General features: G+C 40.3%; 1 protein-coding gene across 3 annotated transcripts in view; it reads right to left on the bottom strand.

Moving 5' to 3' along the window:
• LOC126259450 (probable cytochrome P450 301a1, mitochondrial) overlaps positions 1–25,480 on the bottom strand; it is a 301,288-nt gene that overhangs the window by 226,338 nt on the left and 49,470 nt on the right. The window contains exon 1 of one of the 3 annotated variants that reach the window (XM_049956270.1): positions 10,767–10,895. The exons of the other annotated variants lie outside the window; for them this stretch is intronic. The gene's annotated coding sequence lies outside the window, so the exon portion shown is untranslated. Of the gene's footprint in view, positions 1–10,766; positions 10,896–25,480 lie in introns of those variants that run through there. 3 annotated transcript variants of the gene reach the window in all.

Raw genomic sequence — 25,480 nt, 5'->3', positions numbered from 1 at the left:
GCCTAAGGACATCACACACATCCATGCCCGAGGCAGGATTCGAAACTGCGACCGTAGCAGTCGCGCGGTTCCGGACTGAGCGCCTAGAACCGCAAGACCACCGCGGCCGGCATCGCAGAACTACCCGGATCATGCTATATTAGTCAGAGGCGACTTCATCCTACCTAGTATAGACTGGGATGTCTATGGATTCATTACAGGTGGTACAGACAAGTCGTGGTGTGAATTACTTTTGAACACATTATCCGAAAACTGTCTTGAGCAGCTAAATCGACAGCCAAAGCGTAATGGAAATATTTTAGATCTGGTAGCCACGAACAGACCAGACCTCATCGACGGTGTTAGTGTTGATACAGGAATTAGTGATCATGATGTTGTCATTACGACTATGGTTACAAAAGTTAAAAAGTCGGTCAAGAAGGCTAGGAGAGTATTCTTACTAGAAAGAGCAGATAAGCAGTTGTTAGCATCCCACTTAGTAAATGAATCGACTTCATTTACTTCCGGTACGATGGACGTGGAAGAATTATGGGCAAGTTTTAAACGCATTGTAAATCACGCATTGGACAAGTATGTGCCGAAAAAGTGGGTTACGGACAGAAAAGACCCACCGTGGTTTAACAGCGCAGTTCGGAGAATGCTCAGGAAGTAAAGGCAGTTGCACTCGCGGTACAAGAAAGATCGGTAGAATGAGGTCAGGCAAAAGTTTGTAGAGATTCGTGCTACTGTAAAAAGAGCGATGCGCGAAGCATTCAACCACTACCACCGTCATACCTTAGCAAAAGATCTTGCTGAAAACCCAAGGAAATTCTGGTCTTACGTAAAATCGGTAAGCGGGTCGAAGGCTTCCATCCAGTCACTCACTGATCAGTCTGGCCTGGCAACGGAAGACAGCAAAACGAAAGCTGAAATTTTAAATTTAGCATTTGAGAAATCTTCCTCCTGTGAAGCAGCTGAATGTGTTGAAAATAAATAAATCGCCAGGTCCTGATGGGATTCCAATTCGGTTTTACAAAGAGTACTCTACTGCATTGGCTCCTTACTTATCACGAATCTCTTGCCCAACGTAAAGTCCCGAGCGACTGGAAAAAAGTGCAGGTGACGCCTTTATAAGAAGGATAGAAGGACGGATCGTCAACATTACAGACCAATATCCTTAACATCGGTTTGTTGCAGGGTTCTCGAACATATTCTCAGTTCGAATATAGTGAATTTCCTTGAGACAGAGAAGTTGCTGTCCATGCATCAGCACGGCTCTAGAAAGCATCGCTCCTGCGAAACGCAACTCGCCCTTTTTCCACATGATATCTTGCGAACCATGGATGAAGGGTATCAGACGGATGCCATATTCCTTGACATCCGGAAAGCGTATGACTCAGTGCCACACTGCAGACTCCTAACTAAAGTACGAGCATATGGGATTGGTACCTAAGTATGTGAGTGGCTCGAAGACTTCTTAAGTAATAGAACCCAGTACGTTGTCCTCGATGGTGAGTGTTCATCGGAAGTGAGGGTATCATCTGGAATGCCCCATGGAAGTGTGGTAGGTCCACTGTTGTTTTCTATCTACATAAATGATCTTTTGGATACGGTGAATAGCAATGTGCGGCTGTTTGCTGATGATGCTGTGGTGTACGGGATGGTGTCATCGTTGAGTGACTGTAGGAGGATACAAGATGACTTGGACAGGATTTGTGATTGGTGTAAAGAATGGCAGCTAACTCTAAATATAGATAAATGTAAATTAATGCAGATGAATAGGAAAAAGAATCCCGTAATGTTTGAATACTCCATTAGTAGTGTAGCGCTTGACACAGTCACGTCGATTAAATATTTGGGCGCAACATTGCAAAGCGATATGAAGTGGGACAAGCATGTAATGGCAGTGGTGGGGAAGACGGATAGTCGTCTTCGGTTCATTGGTAGAATTTTGGGAAGATGTGGTTCATCTGTTCAGGAGACCGCTTATAAAACACTAAAACGACCTATTCTTGAGTACTGCTCGAGCGTTTGGGATCCGTATCAGGTCGGATTGAGGGAGGACATAGAATCAATTCAGAGGCGGGCTGCTAGATTTGTTACTGGTAGGTTTGATCATCTCGCGAGTGTTACGGAAATGCTTCAGGAACTCGGGTGGGAGTCTCTAGAGGAAAGGAGGCGTTCTTTTCGTTAATCGCTACTGAGGAAATTTAGAGAACCAGCATTTGAGGCTGTCTGCAGTACAATTTTACTGCCGCCAACTTACATTTCGCGGGAAGACCGCAAAGATAAGAGAAGAGAGATTAGGGCTCGTACAGAGGCATATAGGCAGTCATTTTTCCCTCGTTCTGTTTGGGAGTGGAACAGGGAGAGAAGATGCTAGTTGTGGTACGAGGTACCCTCCGCCACGCACCGTATGGTGGACTGCGGAGTATGTATGTAGATGTAGATGTAGAAGCAGTGTCATTGTAACTGAGTATTGGTTTGGATTTAATTAAAGCATAGTATTAGTTAGCATTGTTCTCTCAATATATTTTTGAAGATATGTCTAAGAAAAAGCAACCTAGCAACCTCATGCCATGGTCAAGACTAAAACGTAAATAATTAATCTTTTTAAGAAGTATGTAAGAAAAGTAATCCTAAATGTCACTTAACTACGAAATAAGACATATTAGGGAAACAAGGACGTAAAGATGCTTTTGAAATAACTAATCAATTGGTCGAGTAATGCCGCAGAATGAAACAGCTGATATGGCATCTAGCCGCCTGTTGATAAATCACGAGAGAGGGTGCTCTGGAAAACAGCATGAGTCATACATATAACGGGTCATTAGCGGCACATGGTTGCTACGGCCAAAGAAGCTCGTAGTATGTGACGAGCAGTGTCCTCGTAGTAAACAAACGATAGTGGTTTTTGAATGTCACACAGCCACAATTAAATAAAAACAATAATAATAATAAGTATTTATTTATATTCATTTATAAATATCATGAGTGTATTCAAAAATGGCTCTGAGCACTATGGGACTCAACTGCTGAGGTCATTAGTCCCCTAGAACTTAGAACTAGTTAAACCTAACTAACCTAAGGACATCACAAACATCCATGCCCGAGGCAGGATTCGAACCTGCGACCGTAGCGGTCTTGCGGTTCCAGACTGCAGCGCCTTTAACCGCACGGCTACTTCGGCCGGCTGAGTGTATTCCAGGCTTTACTTAGAATTATGAAAAAACTAATCTAAGGTATTTTATATTGTTACATGGAATGGTGCGGTTCCTGTATACTGACATTGGAGACGGAAGGTTGGACTGACAGTTTCTGAATCAATGACCAGATGGGCAAACCTTAAGACATGGAATGTGAAACCACACCTCAGTCAACTGAATTATGCCTATGTGTTGCTGTTGTAGGTTGTCTGTATCTCTTTATCGTAGCTGTGTGAGTGCAAATTTGATCCATCGTGTCCATATGAAATGTACATAACGGTTTTTGTTTCTTCTTTTGTTAAGTCAGATATCTATTTAAGGAAACGTTTAACTATGAAAAGGACGGATGTGCGCCGGTATGTAAGACGATGAGAGAATAAAGACATCTGAATGATGCAAATATTTTTTGTTTAAAAAATAGCTCAAAGAATGGCAATGCTTCCATAGCAGACTGTTCCTGTAAAAATTTCTCTTATGGTGTTTTTCCGTGACATGCATGTTTCTGATAGAAATCACATATAATTAACCGAAATAATAGGATAATAATATACGACTCACAATCTTTAAGAGAAAAATAACTCAAATTGTATAACTAGTATTAATACATGGATGGTATGTCGACGTAATGGGTATATTGTTAGTATAAAAAGATGTGTCTAATTTTCAAATATTTGGGGTGTGAGGTTATAGATAAATATAAAGAATAACATGTTTTTAATACAAAATTATTAATTATCATTATCAAATCATGATAAACAACTTTATTTTTAAAAATAGAATCTAGATATCAGATTAATGGGATAGCATGGCTATTCAGAGATAATCAAAATTCGTCAAGCTTACTTGTTTCCAAACTGAGCGTTACTTTCGAGAACTCCCAGTTTTTGAAAATCTGAGAAGGAAGAGGTTGTGTGATATTTCTGGCTTTCCATCATACAGTGAAGAAAGGAAAAATTTCAGCACCGAAAAATAAGAGCAACGAAATTTTGGTAGCACATTTGTCTAGATAACACACTTACGTAATTAATATCGCATTATAGCAGGTTAATGTTAGTGTGAGATAATCCACTGAAAATGTGAAATGCTGGTACATTAATAACCTCTGTAACAGCCAGAATGTTGAATGCAAGCATGCATGCAGTGTATTATACAGTTGCCAGATGTCAGTTTGTGGGATGGAGTTCCATGTCTGTTGCCCTTGGTCGGACAGTACAGGTGCATTTAATGGTGTTTGTGCATGACGCTGGAGTTGTCGTCCGATTATGTCCCCTATGTGCTCGATTGGAGACAGCTCTGGTTATCGAGCAGGCCAAGCAACATGTCGACACTCTGTAGAGAATGTTCGGTTGAAACAGCGGTATGCAGGCGAGTGTTATCACGTTGGAAAACACCCCCTGCTGTACTGTTCATGAATGGTAGCACTACAGTTCGAATCACCAAACTGCGTTGGATAACCACGAGAGTGCTCCTGCTGTCATACGAAATCGCACTCCAGACCATAAAACCAGGTATACGTCCTGGGTGTCAAGCCCGCAGATAGATTGGTTGCAGGCCCTCAAATGGCCTCCTGATCAACACTCGCAGCGAGGCAGAACCAGATTTCATCAGAAAACACAACAAACCTCCAATCTGCCCTCCAACGAGCTCTCGCTTGACGCACTATAGTCGGAAACGGCCGTGGTTTAGAACCAGTGGAGTGCACGCTATAGAGCGTCGGTCTCGGAGCTGTCCTTGAAGTAGCCGATTTATAACAGTTCGCTTTGTCACTGTAGTGCCAAGTGCTGCTCAAATTGCTGCTGGACATACAGTACGATGCGTCAGAGCCATATGCCGAACACGACGGTCCTCCCTCTCGCTGGTGCCACGTGGCCTTTGGGAGCCCGGTCTTCTTGCGACAGTAGATTCTCGCAACCACGGCTGCCAACAACCATGTACAGGGGTTACATTCCTGCCAAGTCTTTCTGCAATATCGCAGAAGAAACGTCCAGTCCCAAAGGTAACTAACGCTCACGGCCGTATTTAAAACAAACCTGTTATATGCTTTCTCATAGTGGCATTACTAGTGCCACTCTTATACGACTGGCGCGAGATTTGAATAGACATCATCTTTATGTAAATGCCTACCAATTTGCTTTTACGTCACACTACTCTTGCCTGGTGTTGCGATTTTTCTCCACCAGTGTATCTAGCTCCAAGATTCTTGCCAAAGAGCAGTAGAAGTTGCAGCATTATGCGTATGACGTAATCAGTGGTGTGAGGTACCAGTAGCAGATGGCACCTTTTCGCGGGGAAGACCGCCGGAATTGTATTCTATCAATGTGACAGGCGGCGCACCGAAATGCTAACGTTCTGTCATTAATATTTTAATAATGGTGCATTAAACTAGCTTAATATTGTGGAATATGTATCACTTACTTATTTCAAAAGTCAGAACTACTTGTAAAACTAAAAACAAAAGATAAGGGAAAAGGCAGACGATCTTTGTGCACTGGTCGGTCGTTGTCGGCGGGCCTGTCGTGTGTCTCACGTAGTCTAATTTTTTTGTTGATGGGCCAATCGGAGTCACCCGACATCTTTTTCATGCTTAGTGAATGGCGTAATCGGGATGCGGTAAGGAGAGACATATGGTCAGCACAGCACTCTCTCGGCCGTTACCCTTGGTGAGTAGACCGGGGGCCACTACTACAGATCAGTTGACATCACGAGGCTGAGTGCATCCCGTTCCAGTCCTCTGACCAAGGAAAAATCACAATCAGTACCGAGAATCGAAACCGGGTCCCTCGCATGACAATCAGCGGCACTGACCCCTCAGTTACTGAGGCGAATCGTAATCTCATAAGAGAAAGTTAAATACTTGGACTTTTTGATGAATAAAATTCTTCTGGGTGTTGTACTGCGTCATTGTATAAAATATTTTAATTATAAACTTAAAACAAAAGGCTGCGAACTCCCGGCGTTGTGGCTGCCAGCTATCCCAGTCCAACGGGCCGCGAACGGTCGCGGGGCAGAAGTCTCACCGGGCAGCCTAAACAAACAGCTATAAGAGAAACTGCCAGTGCATTTCCACGCACAGCAGGAATAAAACGTGCCAACCAAAGGCCAAGCGCTGATTTGCAGACTGTCGCCAATGACTGACAAGCCAGCTGGCCGACCAACAGCTTCTTTCCTACCTCCCCCTTCCGTCTATCCTATTATATTCTAGAGCCAGCAACCAGAAGAATTTTATTCATCATGTCACTGGCCGAGGAAGCCTACGTATTATGTCACGTTAACTTTTTGCTGGACCGTGAATAATTTTTGAGAGCACAACATTTTAACTGCCAATAGACTGCGTTTTCAGTGATTGATTTTGGGCGACTATACGAACTTTAACCCCGTTTGTGGGATACAAGATAGCTGTGAATTGTAATTATTGCTGCAGTTTATTTGTGTGTATTCAAGATAAAAAACTTCAATTTTACACCGAAAGGTATAGTGGGAAACAGCGCTTTCAGTCTTTGAATGTTTGCTGTTGATCTTCGTGAATTACTGCTCAGTTAAATGAATTTTGTTCACGTGATCTCCTTTATTCAGTGCTCTACGAGTGCTGTGGAATGCCAAAAAATTAAGTAATAATTAAGATTATTATTTAATTGTTGTTGCTTCTGCTCCAAAAATTTATGTCAGTCCACAATTCACACGTGTGTGAAAATTATTCAGTAAACATTTATTTGGTTTAAAGTATGAGCCTCTAGTTTCATCAACATAATTAATCATAAGGGATTTATCCAGTCATTTTTACCTACTTATACATGGTACGCCAAAAAAAAGAAACATGGGCTCTAAAATGCATACCACTTTTTCACCTTCGATACTGTGAGAGACATCTCTTCTGCTGCAAGGTCCTTGCTTTCCATATTTTCGAAGGAGGAAGTATTGGGAAAAGAAGAAAAAATGTCCAATAGACATGTGATGTAAAATGCATGTTTTAAGAGTTATGAGCACTTGTTCATCTTCGCTAGTGTGAAACCCATCTCACAGCTCTTAAGAGACGCATTTTGGAACCCTCATTTACTAGTCATTTTTTCTTCTTTTGGTCCATACTACCTCCTCCCAAAATATAAAAAGCCAAGAGCTTGCAGTAGAAGAGATGTGTTTCACAGTACCGAAGATGAACACGTGCTCATACCTCTTAAGACATGCGCTGTAAAGCCCTTGTTTACTAAATATTTTTTCTTGCTTTGGTGTAAGGGATCTTTCCCTAAAGTTTGTCGGTGTTTTTTCGGGCCTTCGTGTATATATTATACACTGACGTCCCTGTTTACTTGTAATCTTTACGGATCAATTGTGTATTAAATTTGGGGGCTTTGAAGTGACGGTGCACTACCGACCTATTTGATGATTACGAGTCAAGCCAACAAATTAGGCCGTACGACGCTCACGCCAATTGCGGCCAATAAAACCAGCGGAGGGGCTCGTAAGGCTTGACGGGCAACGCAACAGAAGGAACAACCAAGCCACCGACGTGGAAGGAAAATGGGGTGGGTGGCAGGATGATCGTCTGTGACGGTGGCTCGTTTCCTGGAATCATTCCAACCAGCCTATTGCACTTCCGGGAGGCGAGATGACTATCACGAGGAAATGAAAGCTACCGTTTTCACAGAACAGTTTACCGATTGCTACTACAAAATATTCCCCCGAATTCAGTGGAAATAATGGCGCACTCCCTTGTTCTAGACCAGGGGTCTCCAAACTGCGGCCAGCGGGCCAACACCGGCCCGTGAACACCATCAATCCTGCCAGCGTTACTGGGTGTCATGCATGCTATACGGTTCGCCGTATTTTTTATTTTATTTTTATTACAGTCGAAACTTGCTAATCGAGCACCTCCAATACTAACGAGTGATTCGCACAACGAGTAGACGAAACTGTAAGGAACTTACTCTCTTAATGAACAACGCTTCGCATAAATATTGTTGAGTGTTATTTTTTTCAGTCTTTTATAATCATTTCAAGAACCGCTTTCTGGCCTGGATCGATCTCTCTGGCCACTATAAATAAACATCACGTGTCACGCGTTCTCCTACAAACCACCGCCCTCTAAAGTAGAAACTCCGACATGTATTCAGTCAACCATACTGCTCGTGCAACGCTCCTCGCTCCGCAATTGTTTTCTTCTGCACCACTGTTCGGGCTTTCGCGACGATGCTGCAAGTTATCTGCAAACGATGTTACAAGACCTTTTCTTCACCGGCGCACGGTAAATCTTTACCTAACAATATCTGTCCATGAATTCCAATTCTGATTTGTCGTCGTTGGCTAACACGAACTCATTAGAGATGTCTACAAGTCAGTAGCTATGAACGCTATGATTTTCAATAACGATAATGCTATGTCTATTTTTCGACTAATTTTGGAGCACAGGCATAAACAAATATATTTAGCCACTTTGCTTCTAAAATAAAATGTGCTGTATCATAAATAAAAAATTCCAGTACTGTATTATAAATCTGTCTGTGTACCTACTTTTTTGGGATTGGAACGCATTGACCCAGTTTACATGGATTCCTAAGGAAAAAAAGTGTTTCGCCTCACGAGGCTAGTTACGAGTAAGGTACAGGAACGAATCACGATCATCAAGCGAACATGCAATAATCAGTTCTTTTTATTTTATGACCAATTAAGATACTCAGTAACTGTCAAATACTATGTAACTGAACATTTTAGCTGTAATTAATTATATGAGATTTCTTGAAAATTTACCGTAAGTGACACACATAGGCAATTCATGTAATTAAATTAAGCATTGTAATGATGATTAATGAGATTTATGTAGCTGTAACTTCCCACTTACAATTGTTTACAGTTGTGGATCAAGTTACTAGTGGAAATTATCAGCAGTGACCTCAAATGGTCATCAGTAGGTTGAGATATGCAAATACTTTCGTGTATTTCATTGTGAAGAATGTTTTTTTTTTTTTTTTCCGCAGAGAGAAGTAGTGCCGAAAGCGGAAATAAAGTCACGAGCAAAATTATGGAATTGGTCAAACGGTTATCAGTGGTAGACTCTTACAAAATTCCAGCAATGATGAATGAAAATATTTATTACAATGAATGAAAATATTTATCACAATACTCGCTACATTGCAAATCAGCCATATCCAATTGAAGTTCTGGAGCAAGAGTTTCTTTATCGGCGTTAAAAAGATTTTGAAAAATGTTGATATCGTTTGCATTTGCACCAAAATCTGTAAAACTATACTCAAAATTTGTTTTTACAGTACTCAAACTTTCAGTTCCGAAATCTAGAGGAAATGAAGTCTCTGGTTGCTGACTGAACGTTTGGCGTGTATTGAAACATTTTTTGTTGACATGTTTAGTTTAATTTGTATAAAATGGTAATTTCCATAAGCATTCTTTATTTTGTATCTCCGCCAGAGGACGATTCCTTTCATGCAGGAAAATTTCGATTGCTGTTCGAAGCTCAAAATATCAGATCGTAATTTTTCCACAGCTACGCCAGCTAGTGCTGTATATTTTCGTAGATCAATTTCTACAATTTCTTCAATAAATTCGCGGGACTGACGATGGCTGAGAACATGTGATCTTATATAATTAACAGCTGACATGAAAGCTTTAGAACTTCTGACATATCCAAGTATTTTCCGCACAAAAACTATTGATGAATGATGCAATGTACAATATTAATGGTTTTGATCCACCGTCGTTTTCTTCCGCCTTTGATATGAAAGCTACATCATCTTTATTTTTTCCACACTTATTTTTACCACTATCAATTGTGATACACCTTAAGTTTCCCCATTGAAATTTGTTTTTCTGAAAGCATTATACACTCCTTTAAAAATTTCTTTCTTGTGAAAGCTACGAACGTCAAGAAGCTCTTCATACACTTCATTAGTTTTGTTTATCCCTCGGATAAAAATTAACGCCTGTGCACTGGATGTAACACTTGTTAACTCATACAGAGCTAAAGAGAACTACTTTTTAAGTATTGAGTTTTCTCAGACGATTGAGTTAATACGTTCTCAGCAATAACATTTACTCTTCGAGCCACAGTGTTTGCTGACAAACTGATGTTTTTAAATAAATTAGCTTTTTTTGGACACTGCTTCAACCGATGCAATCTTCCCTTTAGTAATTTGGAGTCCGTAAATGATTTTTCATGTTTTGAAATTGAGTGAGCCACGTGGAAACTAGCAAGAGTTGCTGCTTCTTGTTTTACATTTACTGTCTTAAACAATATTTACTGAGATTTAAAACCACGTTTCAAAGAAACACATATTTCTAACGGTTCGTTTTATATTGTATTCTCTGAGAATTGATATTGTTTCTTTGCAGATTATACACATTCGCCTTATTACTTGACTCAATCACCAAATATTGATGTCCCCATTACTCTTTAAAATTTAGGCACTCACTATCTGTCTTCCGTTTCTTTTCTATAATTACACAAATCCACACAAAAGAGATGTAACTCCAAGTCAAAATGACACGAATCAGTGGTGTTACTAGCAAGAGTTCTGAGTAAAGAACTTCATTTAATTCGTCTTTAAGGCAATTTTAATCAAATTAAATACTCACTGTTTCTTTATTAAGGAACTGTGGAAACAAAACACACTAGTCCCACTATATTTTGCTCCTCATCTTGCACAAGTTGCCGCTACCCCCAGGATGGTGCTGTACTACAGCAGTTAAGTTCTCCGCTCTCTGGAAGACTTTGAAAGGTGGCTACACTGAGCCACAGCGCCAGAGATCGCGCTAGAGAGTATTGTTCCGCCGCCTCCAGTGGCAGTGATTATTGAGATGTCGTAGAGGGCAGTGCCTGTCGAGGACTCGTAGTAGTCAGTGTGTGTTGAGATGTGCTAGTGGGCAGTGTTTGTCGAGATGTTGTTCCATGTTTTATGCAGTTGTTTGATGGGCTAGACAGCAGATGGTTCGAATGGAAATATTGTAATGATCAGAGTGCTTTTCGTCAATATATATGAAGGTAAAATATTCCGTGTTTTTTTTTCATTATTTCAGTGTCTTAAATAATGCGTCATTACAGGTTCAGTTAACAAAGCATCTGGCTTGTGTTCTTGTATTAGAGTGTAATTCTGGTTTTCTTGAGTAATTATGGTATTTCTATTTCCTTTAATTAATTCAGTATAAATGATATTTAAAATTTCTTGTGCTATTGAAGAAGAACCGTGCCAGATGCGTACGTTGAGTCACACTTCCACACACAGAACAGTTATACTTGTGCTTTGGTTTCGTAGGTTTTATAGTTGCTGGGGACTTAATTAATTAATTGTGTTAACGGAGATTTTCCATTTCATTCTTTGTTGTTGTTCTATGCAGTCAGATTGCGTAATAATACTAGTCAGGGCCAACCGTTTACGAGACTTCGTAATCGGACATACAGCTACTAAAACAAAAAATTAAAAATTATTTTCATTATATTTTAATTAAGCCCCCATGCACGTGGCGACCGCTGCTTCGGATCGTCCCTTGGAATTCTTCTGATTGTAGAAATAGTAGACAGTAGGATTGTTGTAGTAATTTGTAGTTTAGTAATTGTAGTCTATATTGCATTTGTAGATTTGGTAATTGTTATTCTTCTAATGGTATTTTTTTGCAAAATTTCATTTCTGTTGTCTTGTCTACGGGTTTGACAATTAGTGCAATTATTTCAATTGTTCGATTAATCATGTTTGAGGGAAACATTTCGTGTGAATGGTATTGTTGGAGATAAAGTGTCATTGTGTGTAATTTTCATATAGTGACGAGTTTTGTATGTTTTGTAAATGATTACGCGGTCAATGAAAAAGGCAAAAATGATGAATAGTGAGAATGACGAAATTGTCGACATGGCGAACTCGCCAACACAGGACAACAGTAAGATGAATAATGGAGTTGAAAATAATTTAATAAGCAGGGAAAATAGTCCAGAACCAGTTCAAAATTTTTCACAATCAAAAAATTTTCAGAATATGAGATTAACGACAGAAGATATGCAGCAGTTGATGGGTGCAATATTAAATTTGGGATCACAAATAGGAAGAATTAACACGAAGATAGAAACTTTGACAATACAGTTAGGCTCACAAATAGGAACAATTAAAACCGAGATGGAAACAATGGAAACACAGTTAGGCTCACGAACAGGGACATGTTTCAAAAACATGAAAGATGAATCAAAGAAAGAAATTAGAGAAGTACAACCGATTTTGAAGGCTCACAATAATAGCTTAATTTCAACAGAAATCAGAAAAGAGGAACAGGACAGAGAACAAAAAAAAAAAAAAAAAGATCGCGTGATAGTACAAAAATTTTCAGAGTTAAATTTACAACGTGCACACGATAAGGAGGAAATATTTGAGAGAATCGAGGAATCCGTATCAAATGACAGAATAAATAACTTAACGCAACAGTGTGAACAGTTAACTACTAAATGTGACAATACCGAAACCCGAGTCGCGACACTTACGGAAGACGTAAAATTATTGGAAAGAGATGAGGAGATTTCAGATAAACTGACAAGTCTTAGTTTAAATGGGGACAGAGATTCAAATGATATAGCTCTATTGCCATTTTCAGAAACCGAAGAGTACCAGAACATAAATAAGCATGTTGAAAATCAGGGAAAATTTAACGATCGCTTTAAAATAGAATTTGAGGTGCTACAAAAGCAAGTCAAACAAATCGAAGGCGAAATTGTAGGAAAAGACAGCATAAGAAATTTGGAATCACAGATAGCAGAGGGGTTTGAAGAAAGTAATTTGTCTCATTTACGGGATACAACAAGGGAGCGCCAGGCGCGCGAACTTCACAATAATCAACATTGGGACTGGGACAGACGCGGTAGGTCTTTGTCGCCACGAGGAGAAAACTTTGACTATAAACACTTTTTGACTGTTGGGAAATTTAAGATCTTCCGCAATTATAAGAATGACATACATCCATGTGCATGGTTAGATCAATTTACGTACGCACTTCCGCCAAATTTGCCACTAAGTCACAAACTGAAATTTATGTGCAGCTATTAAAGTCCTCAGGGGATTCACTACACTAAGTGAATATGTGCCGTAGCGCTCACAGGGCCCTGAGCTGTAGTGGTGCTATTTCCCTTTTAGTTTTCTGCACCGCTGCCTACTCTTTCACTATTCTTTGCATCTATAAAAACAACTCTTCTACTATCCATCTATCTAGACAGTAGGTAAAGAATAACCGAATATGACTGTTTTACCCAAAAGTGACTTTGGAAATTACCGTTTGGACTTACTATATTTTCTGCAGCATTCATTCGTAATTTAAACGAAATTTTACCTGTTTATCTTCGTGACAACATTACTTCATATGTTGACGATATTCGTATTGCTAAACGTTCTTGGAGTGAGCACAAAAAATGTTGGATTACTTATTACGTATCTTTGCAAGAGTTGCCATTACAGTGAACTTAAAAAAAATCTGAATTTGGTCGTTCTCAGGTGAAATTTCTCGGTCATATTATTTCTACAGAAGGTATTCTTCCTGATCCAGAGAAACTAGACGCTATTCGTAATTACGCTGTTCCTACCACAAAACGTGATGTTCGTAGTTTCCTTGGTGTCTGTAATTTTCTTAGACGCTTTGTTAAATTGGACGATTTGGCCACACCTCATTTACGCATTTCAGTTATGCACACTTTGGTCCCAGAAAATGCTTTCATAAATTACGAGAAAATTGCTACTTCAGTAATATGGAAAAACGTATTCGATCTGTTCTTGCCAAATGCAAATTATGTCAAAAGGCTAAGCCGCCAACTGTTTCTCACAGAGCACCGTTGTTTCCTATCATTCCAGCGAAATTAAAGGACATGGCTGCAGTCGATTTGTTCGATCCAGTGGTTCGTTCTACTAATGGTTTTGCGTACATTTTCGTAGCAGTGGAATTGACATCAAAATATGTGTGTTTTACACCTTTACGCAAAGCAACAGCTCGTTCAGTATCTAATGCTTTCATCAAACATTTTCTTAAAGAAGTTGGTCGTGTTGATAAGGTTATATCAGATAATGGATCACAGTTTCGCTCTGAAATTTGGCTTCGTACTCTACGGCGTCGTAAGATTAAACCAATTTTCATTTCACTTTTTCACCCTCAAGCTAACGCTTCAGAAAGATGGATGAAAGAAATTAATAAATTGTGTCGTCTTTATTGTCATCAGAATCACAGAACGTGGGATCAGTATCTTCACATTTTTCAAAACATTCTGAATGAACTTCCTAATGATTCAACTTCTATTAAAAAATAAGGCACCGTCAAATCGCATTTCTGAAATCGTTCCTTTTCCGCCTTCACGGAAACTGCGGCATTCTGAAGTTGTCAACCTGGCTCTACGAAATATTGCATCGGCGGCTGCTAGAAGAGAGAAATCAGCGAAACGTCCTGGTCGTTTAAAAACTTTGTCAGTTGGTCAAAAGGTGTTAATTAAATCTCATCGTTTGTCTCCCAAAGGAAAAGGCTTATGTCGCAAATTTTTTCTGCTTTATAACGGTCCATATAGAATTCGCAAAATTATTCATGATAACACTGTTGAAGTAGAAACTCTTAAATCTCGGCGCTCTAAGGGAATACATCATATATCGAACGTAAAAAATTTTGTGGAATGACATACTTTAGAGAAACTAACAGCTACATGTAAACACACGGAGAATACAAGGATGCCGCGCTGTGTTGTGGCGGCGGCACATACTCAAAGCAACAGTCAGTCTGCGCGCCGCACAAGGCAGTCGTTGACCGCAAACAATCACTTCCCACGTCACGCGCCTACAGCTGATCGAGCGCTCAGTGCGAATGCACTGACAGCCGTAAACAAATACACAGTCTAATTTCTCCGATTAAATTCAGTATAAAGCGATAGTGACTTGATGAATTATGTTATGGTTGTATAAAATATTTAAGAACTTCAGGTAAATTCTGTGCGTGTCCGACGTTAAGACGACTTGCTATCGAGAAAATTTCAGGAAGAATGTAATTTCGAAGAAAAAAGTAATAAACTAAAAAAGGTAACTGTTAATTGAGTTTATTTTTCAGGTAACATATTTCCACTTAGGTACGTACTTTAGACGTAATTTGCTGCTCGCGATTACGTGATTCATACTTTGTGCTAAATTTTATGTTCTATGAATTTACTTGTGAAGCGACGTGCTTGCATACCTTTACTGATTTTGACAATGATTGATTAATGAATAGGGTTGTTACTTGTGTATATTATGCATCGCTTGGCTGCACTGCTTTTTCACTGACGTCATATTTTTTTTATTATGTGCCTGTTGTGCTTATTTATTTAAGTTATAATTGTCACCTGATTAATTGTGCTGACTGTGGTTATGTATGTAAGTTGTACTTTGTGATTTATCTGCTTGCGCCTTCATGTTTACTTATTAAGATTACATATGAACATTTATTTGCTTATGCTGATATGATGCTAATGACTTGTTTATTACGTAAGATATATGTTTGCTGCTGTGCGTATGGATTGCATATTTACACATTTCTGTTTTATTGTCATAACTACTCTTCAATTTAGAATATAGCAATGCTGATGTACAGTGTACGAACATAGAGTTTAGGTCACACTATGGTATTAATTATAGATTGTTTGCTTGGCAGAGCCTCGTTGTAGGAATTGTGCTGCATCCACTTGTTGACATTCTGTTCTCTACTGGTATATTTACTCGCTATTGCATGTTTTGCTTACGCTCAGTGCCTTATATTTTTAAGATAAGAAAATGAACTGCTATAATTCTACGAACGACATTGGTACAAGAAACTGCATAGAAGTCACATGAGCTGGAGGTTTTATGGAAGCTGTATACATTTATGCTAATAGGAAGGAAGCTAACGACATGACATACCAACACTAGGTTAGACCATTGACAGTTATTACACTGCATTTTTCGTGAGTAATTGAAATAGGAAGTGACACTTGACACAAGAAATACTCCACATGTTTGCTTCTGTTTGCCATAATTTTTGAAGTGGTGTACACACTGAAATACAACGATCATTAACACTTCGTAATCGTACTTACTTACTGAAAGTTATTTAAACTAAAGTCTGTTAGAGGTCATGTATGCATTTCTTTTATTTAATGATGGACAAGGAACCAAAATGTATCTTATAATTTATAATGAGTAGAAGATTTGGGTCAGATGGATTATACAGAGGTTGTGTGTGGACACTGTGTCTTCGGATTGTATGGGATGATGAATTGAAGTTGCACTAGGATTTTATCTGTACTTGTTCGAGGAGACTGACTAGAGGAAAGAGTTGTTATGGAAGTGAAATGATATTGGTGCTGAGGTTTATATGTATCGACGTATTGAAGAGGTATTATTGAAGTATTAAGATTAAGTGATGATTATTGGAGTTTTAGTGGACAAGAGGTAAGGTAAATGATATTGATGATAAGGTTTATATGTATCGACGAAAGAGGTATTATTGAAGTATTGAGATTATGTGATGCTGAGGATTATTGGAGTTTTGGTGGATAAGAGGTAAAGTAAGTGATGAGCATTTTTTTTTTTTTTGTTGGTCTATATGGAACAAGGAGGATGAAGATGGCAGACTAGAACACTCAAGTAGAAAGAAGATTGTCTACACACACACTTTGTTAAATCACTAAGCAGTATATACTTTTTTTTTGAAGAGAGGAAGTAATTGCATATCTTGGCACACTGACAGTTGTTCAGCAACCGTACATTTTGATCTGGCTTCGCAAACATTGGTCTTGACATGATGACTATGACGTTGACTAACTATTATTGACTGTTATACATTGCTGCCACTACTACTTGATACACATGATGAACATAAAATTTTGACAGAATTGCATTTACACAGTTAACACTATTCAATTACACAGTAGCACTAATGTGGATGAAAGATGAGTGAGTGTGTTTTGTGTGTTTTCCTTTTATAATCCCAGAGAAGTGATCCCAACCTATCTCCTAAATATTATTTTACTTGTTTGTTGTGGCTTGCACTGACACCCATAAATATTATAGGTTTACTGTTATTGTGTACTGTAATAGTTAATATGACAACTACCTGATATCATTTGTGCGTTTATTATGATTTGTATGTTTAGTGTAAGAGCATTGATAATAATTTTGTTAATTGTGTGTACATTCAAACTATTGTTCATGACTGAACTGTCTCATTAGTGATAGTGAATATTATGGACTGTTACTTGCACTTTTTCTACATGATTGGTGCCACTAGGACATGTTTAATTTCTGCTGATGAACTGTGTGATTAGTGATAGTGAATATTGTGGACTGCGGTCTGCAGCTGCTCAACATTACTGGGTGCCAGTAATAGAACTGTTTCTACTGAAATGATGTCACTTGTTGATATCTGCACCTGCTCAACATTGCTGGGTGCCACTGATGGACTGCTTCTACTGAAAAGATGTCACCTGTTGATGTCTGCACCTGCTCAACATTGCTGGGTGCCACTGATGGACTACTTCTACTGAAAAGATGTCACCTGTTGCTGTGTGCACCTGCTCAACATTGCTGGTGCCACTGATGGAACTGCTTATACTGAAATGGTGTTACTTGTTGGTGTCTGCACCTATTCAATATTACTGGGTGCCACTGATGGACTGCTTCTACCGAAATGATGTCACTTGTTGTTGTCTGCACCTGCTCAACATTGCTGAGTGCCACTGATGGACTGCTTCTACTGAAATGATGTCACTTGTTGGTGTCTGCACCCGTTCAACATTGCTGGGTGCCACTGATGGACTGCTTCTACCGAAATGATGTCACTTGTTGGTGTCTGCACCTGCTCAACGTTGCTGGTGCCACTAATGGAACTGCTTATACTGAAATGAAGTCACTTGTTGGTGTCTGCACCTGTTCAACATTGCTGGGTGCCACTGATGGACTGCTTTTACTGAAAAGATGTCACCTGTTGATATCTGCACCTGTTCAACATTGCTGGTGCCACTAATGGAACTGCTTATACTGAAATGGTGTTACTTGTTGGTATCTGCACCTGTTCAACATTACTGGGTGCCACTGATGGACTGTTTCTACTGAAAATATGTCACCTGTTGATATCTGCACCTGTTCAACATTGCTGGTGCCACTAATGGAACTGCTTATACTGAAATGGTGTTACTTGTTGGTGTCTACACCTGTTCAACATTACTGGGTGCCACTGATGGACTGCTTCTACTGAAATGATGTCACCTGTTGATATCTGCACCTGTTCAACATTGCTGGGTGCCACTGATGGACTGCTTCTATTGAAATAATGTCACTTGTTGGTATTTGCACCTGTTGACCATTGCTGGGTGCTACTGCTGGAAGTATCAACTACTTGTTTTTTTTTAAATCAAAAGCGTTTATGTGAATATTTGTATAAACTGATTTTTTGTGTATTACTGTTTTTGAAAAGTTATGAGACTCTTACCTGCACATATTCGTCATTGCTGACGCTATTGATTGAACTGTTTAACCACATAATACTTGTGTAAACTATTATGTAAAGTCACATGTATGAAAGAATTTGTATTGCTTACTGTATTTTATATATTAGGTTATTGAAAGGTCAGTGCAAAGCCAAAATTTTATCTAGTTATATGATATTTACGCATTAATATTATCTTTTATTTTTGTCTGTATTTTTTTGACGAATTTGGTGGTATTTTCACCACCAATGCTGGCAAAAATACCATCAAATTCTAGCCCGTGGAGGAAGGGCATATGAAAGGTGGCTACACTGAGCCACAGCGCCAGAGATCGCGCTAGAGAGTATTGTTCCGCCGCCTCCAGTGGCAGTGATTATTGAGATGTCGTAGAGGGCAGTGCCTGTCGAGGACTCGTAGTAGTCAGTGTGTGTTGAGATGTGCTAGTGGGCAGTGTTTGTCGAGATGTTGTTCCATGTTTTATGCAGTTGTTTGATGGGCTAGACAGCAGATGGTTCGAATGGAAATATTGTAGTGATCAGAGTGCTTTTCGTCAATATATATGAAGGTAAAATATTCCGTGTTTTTTTTTTCATTATTTCAGTGTCTTAAATAATGCGTCATTACAGGTTCAGTCAACAAAGCATCTGGCTTGTGTTCTTGTATTAGAGTGTAATTCTGGTTTTCTTGAGTAATTATGGTATTTCTATTTCCTTTAATTAATTCAGTATAAATGATATTTAAAATTTCTTGTGCTATTGAAGAAGAACCGTGTCAGATGCGTACGTTGAGTCACACTTCCACACACAGAACAGTTATACTTGTGCTTTGGTTTCGTAGGTTTTATAGTTGCTGGGGACTTAATTAATTAATTGTGTTAACGGAGATTTTCCATTTCATTCTTTGTTGTTGTTCTATGCAGTCAGATTGCGTAATAATACTAGTCAGGGCCAACCGTTTACGAGACTTCGTAATCGGACATACAGCTACTAAAACAAAAACTTAAAAATTATTTTCATTATATTTTAATTAAGCCCCCATGCAACTTCACTACTATATATTTAGCACTGTCGGAAGTAGTCGCCACAGTACGTAAAACGAAGCACGCGCATCGGTTATCACCGTAGTAATGAAATGATTTGGCCACTTGCCCGTAATTGCTAACTGAAATTGCGGATTGAAGGTCCATCCGCCCGCTCCCTGTGCTACAGATATCTCTATCACCGTCCAGTCCTGCAACGAAAATTTACGCGTAATTCAGCACTACAGTATGTTAGTATGACGCACAATAGAGTGTCCATCCTTTCTTGACCATGCCAGCGATGACCGCAGGGAACGAAAGGGTTATCGCTATTGCCGCCGTGTGGCGACGAATGTTGTGGTGGGAAGACATCCCGCTGTACTGATATCATATGCAGCTCGTGGTACGTCTTGGCCACTTGCTGTGATGTTAATGACGCGCAGAAGTGACAAGTTTTCGTGAAAGCACATTACGACGTTCACTACTGGTATTTATTTGTAACACCGCATATGAAATGAAATTAAGACCACAGTTCAAGGTCTCCAGCGGAGAAAATTAATTGAACCTGGTACGAATGAGGCGGGATTAATGGAACTTATAAAGCTGCACAAAAAACACGTTGCCTTGTAGCAAAAAACGGACATAGCATAATTAAGTTTTCTCCATCCTTATCGTACTCATTTCAATCCTTTTGAACTCACATGGATCCAGATGAAACGTTTTGTGACAAGAAAAATGTTCAGTATTGTGGAAATGATGACGAAGAACCTATTACAAACGTTATCTCAGAGAATTAGTCTCGAGCTGTGAGCCATACCGAGAAGGCAGTCGAAGACACATGATCCGTGAAGGATTGCTGGAGCAACAAATCGAATAAACGGTTATTTCTGTCAGCTTCAGCAGTAGTTCCGGATCCCAGAAAGACGACAGCGACAGTTCTTACCTTGGAGTCGCGCAGCTTATAGCATAATCGTGATTATTAATAAAATGTTCATTGGCGTGAGTTTATTAATTAATACAACTTTAGCACCTGAAAATGTAAATAATATTTTCTTGAAAATTAGGTAACTGGTTTCCGCAAATGTTCTGTCACTGCATTTAGATAATGCACAATACATGCAATTCATTACTGAGCAAAGCCTGACTACACTGTGGCGACTGGCCTATAGTTGATGAGTGACATGCATGAAACCTCTCAGGCAATTACTAGTACTCATCTGTTCATCTGCTGTCCCTAGACCGTGAGGACCTCTTCATTTGGTAGTGTTTCATTGCCTAATTGTCAGTTTAATTTAAAGAAAAGGGACAGTGGGAAAGCTACAGAACAATGATAGCCAGTAAATGCATTAAATTTGAATATATGGATGGCTTGGCGAGATGCCGCCTTGCTGTAGGGCAAGGAATGAGAAAAAAAAAAAAAAACACAGCAAACACAACGAAAATCTAAACGAGAATAGATCCAGAACGACAGATGGTCATGAAGCATGAGAACCGAGATGCGAATTAGAATCATATCGTACTGGAGCATAAAGAGAATGCGGTGATTCTCACTGCGAGGCTTGGCGGCAATCGCGTAATTTTGGCTATTAATATTAACTGTTTAAATGTTTATGTACATCTCCAAATAGACTCACGGCATTATCCACAATTCCTTACCACGATTTCAGAAATTTCGAAATCAAGCTCACCTTTTAATTACAGTTTTATATATTGTTGTCAATCACTGGCCGACTAAACCCGCCAGCCAGGAACGCGCCCTGTGCAGGCAGGTGCAAAACTCGGAAGCAGGTCGAAAAGGCAGTTTAAAACGAAGTTTCAGGCAGTACGCAGACAGGCAGTCTTCGGCTAATATTCTGGCAGACAACATGTATTAATTGCAAGTGCATATTTCATACTGATCATCATAATTGAAAGCATTGTCAGGCCCGAAAAACCTTTATGTGCGATCTCACGTGTGTGCGATCTCGTGTAGTTAATTAAAGTCGTGCGGAGATTTTTGTAGCAAGAACAATGTAGCATCCTTTTTATTAGGAAACGTTCATTCAAGTAGATGGTTGGTTGGTTGATTTGGGGGGAGGGACCAAACAGTGAGGTCATCGGTCCCATCTGGTTAGGGAAGGCTGGGGAAGGGGGGAAGGAAGTTGGACTTGTCCTTTCCAAGAAACCATCCTGGCATTTGCCTGAAGCGACTTAGGGACCTAAATAAGGATGACCGGATGTGGGTTTGAACCGTCGGCCTCCCGAATGTGAGTCCAATGTGCTAACCACTGCGCCACTTCGCTCGGTTCAAATTAGAGTTGAGACTTTCCCACTTGCCATTACTTACTAATTCACAGTTGATTGTATGCCTGTTCGGATCCAACCTTTTAATGGCGAATGGGGGAATTTGCAAGTGAGCAGTGCCTTCTCTCTACGAGTTAGGCAATATATCCCTCCACATGCAACAATTCGTGAGGAACAACTCGCACTGTTAGTATGTTCGATGCAGTAACGTGTCATGCCAGGAACAACACTTATATCTCACCATAATTAATTAATTAGTTAGGCAGTGGGGTATAAATGTAAAGGACCCACTACACATAGTACAGATTGGATGCGGAAAATGCCGTTAAACAACGTTGAATTTTAAAAGAAGGAAGTGCTACACAATGATTAGAAAGAGAGAGGAATATTAAACTGAAATGAATCAAGATACTGAGGGTTGCTTGCCATGAGTTGCATATTGCGAGCGAAGAGGTAGGGGCGGAACGACAGAACTTACCACATTACGATCAGTGGAGTCGCGATACCGGATTCTCGTGTTGAAAAACAGCGTGATCGCACAAAAGCGATCACCGTAATTGCTGCGCGTTACCTAACGAGAAACATGGTGCCCAAACCGGACCGTCTTAACACAGAGCCGCACCCAGGGTGGTGAAAGGCAGCGTTCGATACCAAAATGGTGTAACTGCTGTACTCCTACTACTGTGTCTGCAATATACAGTCATTCAAAATTAGCAACCGAATGAGCTGAATAAAGGCTCTCCGTTCTATTTGTAAACTTGAACAGCATCCGCGTCGACGATTAACAAATGGATCCCCTCAGCCTACTTGGCAGGGAGAAGAAACGAACCATTGGTGCAGGCTCGCCTTGACAGGTAACTTAGTCGCTGCCAATTCCCTGAACAATGGAGATACTGCTACGCCACCACCATCGTGTGTCATCAACTTTCTATCTTGAGGATTTCCTACATTAAACAAATGCAGAGTGAGGAAATTGCTTTGTACCCTCCTTCGATATTCGTACATGTAGGCGAACCATCAATGGTACTCGTTGGCTGGGAAAATATAACTGCAAAAAACTGATTCATTAAGTTTCATGACTTCAATTAAAGATCCGATCGGTCTGTGTTTATTCAAATGGTTCAAATGGCTCTGAGCACTATGGGACTTAATATCTGAGGTCATCAGTCCCCTGTAACTTAGAACTACTTAAACCTAACTAACCTAAGGACATCACTCACATCCTTGCCCGAGGCAGGATTCGAACCTGCGACCGTAGCGGTCGCGCGGTTCCAGACTGAAGCGCCTAGAACCGCTCGACCACAGCGGCCGGCTCTGTGTTTATTATCAGTAAGCTCGAATTTTGTAGGTAATCCGAATCTGTGGTTGAAATTATGACATTTTATTTGGATCTCTTTCTTTCTAATAGGAACTGGCCTAGACAGCCGTTGTAGCTGCATTGTGTGCGTTGTATTCCCTCAAAAATGTGTGCGGGTAAATCAATAAATGAAACAGAATATTCTGAATTCTTAGGTGATTATACTGATAAATAAGATGGAAGATAGTAAGATCATTACACAGATGGAACATAAGCTCAGATTTTTTCAAGGGTGGGTAAGGAAATCGGCCGTGCCATTTCAAAGACATCATTCCGGCAAGTGCCTGGATCGATTAAGGAAACTCAAGGAAAACCTAAATCTGCATGGTTGCATGGGGGATTTGAAACTTCATCCTACCGAATACGAATCCAGTGTTCTAACTACTGCCCCATCTCGCTGTGTTATATTGATAAGAACCTGAACTCGAAGTCACATTTTATAGAACTTAAACATCTAAGCTCTGCGACTTTTGTACGCGGGCGTGCTGAAAAGTAATGTCTCCGAATTTTTTATATGAAATCTCTTACAGATTTTTAAATAAAATAAACGTTATTAATATTCTACATCTTTATTTTTCATGTCTGCATATTTGCAGCTCTTTGCCGCTAGAGGGCCCCGGATTGTAGCGTGTAGTGTGGCGATGTCTAACATAACTACAGTGTACAGAAAAAAAAGTTGTCACTTTTCAAAACCCCGTAATCGTCTCCCATTGCAAAGAATAAGTTAGAAATTTGGCTCCAAGGTGCCTACGACCTCCTCTGTAACGGTAAAAAAGCGTGTCGCCCTGCGACATCAGCCTCGGGCGCGGTGACACTTCAAACAGTAAACTGCCGAAATATGCACAAAAAAAGCAAATACACAGCTTAGAAAACCATGTGATGGCTTAGTGATGTCACTATGGCACCGAATTTCATCACAGTTCTGCACAATGCCACTGTGGACGTGTTACACCCCCTCTTACGTACACTTCACCCCTTCTTTTGACGCCTCTGCGTTGGAGGTCAGAACTGCGACACCCAGTATAGCAATCACGTGATTTTCTTATGGGTGGCCGCGGAAAAGATTTCAGACACACTGCCACTGACAATCGACATGAAAATCTGTTCAAGAGGTGGCATAAAAGGCGTCAATGAAACCACCCCGCCGGCCGATGTGGCCGAGCGGTTCTAGGCGCTTCAGTCCGGAACCGCGCTGCTGCTACGGTCGCAGGTTCGAATCCTGCCTTGGGCATGGATGTGTGTGTTGTCCTTAGGTTACTTAGGTTTAAGTAGTTATACGTCTAGGGGACTGATGACCTCAGATGTTAAGTCCCATAGTGCTCAGAGCCATTTGAACCTTTTTTTGAAACCACCCCTTTCGTTGCGGTATTGATACCCACACATTTCGCAGCTGAAAACGATTGTTCGCTCTGCGATTAGCAACAGCGCAATGTTACTTGACGATGTCCGAAACTGTTGAGACCGCCCCCTCCCCAGACCATTCACCCTACTGTAAGGACATTGTGCGGCAACAACCACACTGAATCTGATCTGACCCCTTTGGAGTGTAGTGAGACCGCAATTTTTTGCTCTGATTTACAGGACGGAACCACTAGGAACCATCCAAAGCAATTCGACGAAATTTAGACGTGACTCAAAGCAGCAAAGTGTGTTTATTTATGCTTTTTCAGCCCTCCTGTTTCGCCTTGTCCTGGGACGTATCACGGAGGGGTGTAACACTAACAGGTGCATGAATAAATCAGCAGAGGACCCCTCTAAGACCTCCCCTCCCCCTCCTCCCAGCTCGGCAACACTCTCGACTCCAACCAGACACCATTTTTGAGCACTTTAAAAATGTACTGTCAGAGATTTCGACATCCACTCATCCGAGAGGTATCTCGCAGCTGCTGTGAGTCTGAGGGCAGGCAGCCGCATCTAAAGGGTGTCGAAGGGATTGGCTAGGGCAGCCACGAGGCGCCACTCAGTTGAATTAATGTCAAATTTTCGTCGCATATGTCAACACCTTGCTGTCTGAAGCATCGCCGAATCTGGGGGTGACGTTGCAGGGAGCAAAGCTTTTGAACCGTTGAAAAGGAACGCTATAGGCACCTCTGTAATATTTCTGGTTTTACATCCATCATATTCAGCTACAAGAAGCTCTTCTTAGAGCAGTTAAGAAGGCAGCAGTGGGAAGATGACATAATATGGCGTGA

This window comes from Schistocerca nitens, chromosome 5 (genome assembly GCF_023898315.1).
Source record: "Schistocerca nitens isolate TAMUIC-IGC-003100 chromosome 5, iqSchNite1.1, whole genome shotgun sequence".
Lineage (NCBI taxonomy): Eukaryota > Metazoa > Arthropoda > Insecta > Orthoptera > Acrididae > Schistocerca > Schistocerca nitens.
The sequence above is the reverse complement of the archived record's forward strand: the minus strand, read 5'-3'. Positions and strand labels throughout refer to the sequence as shown.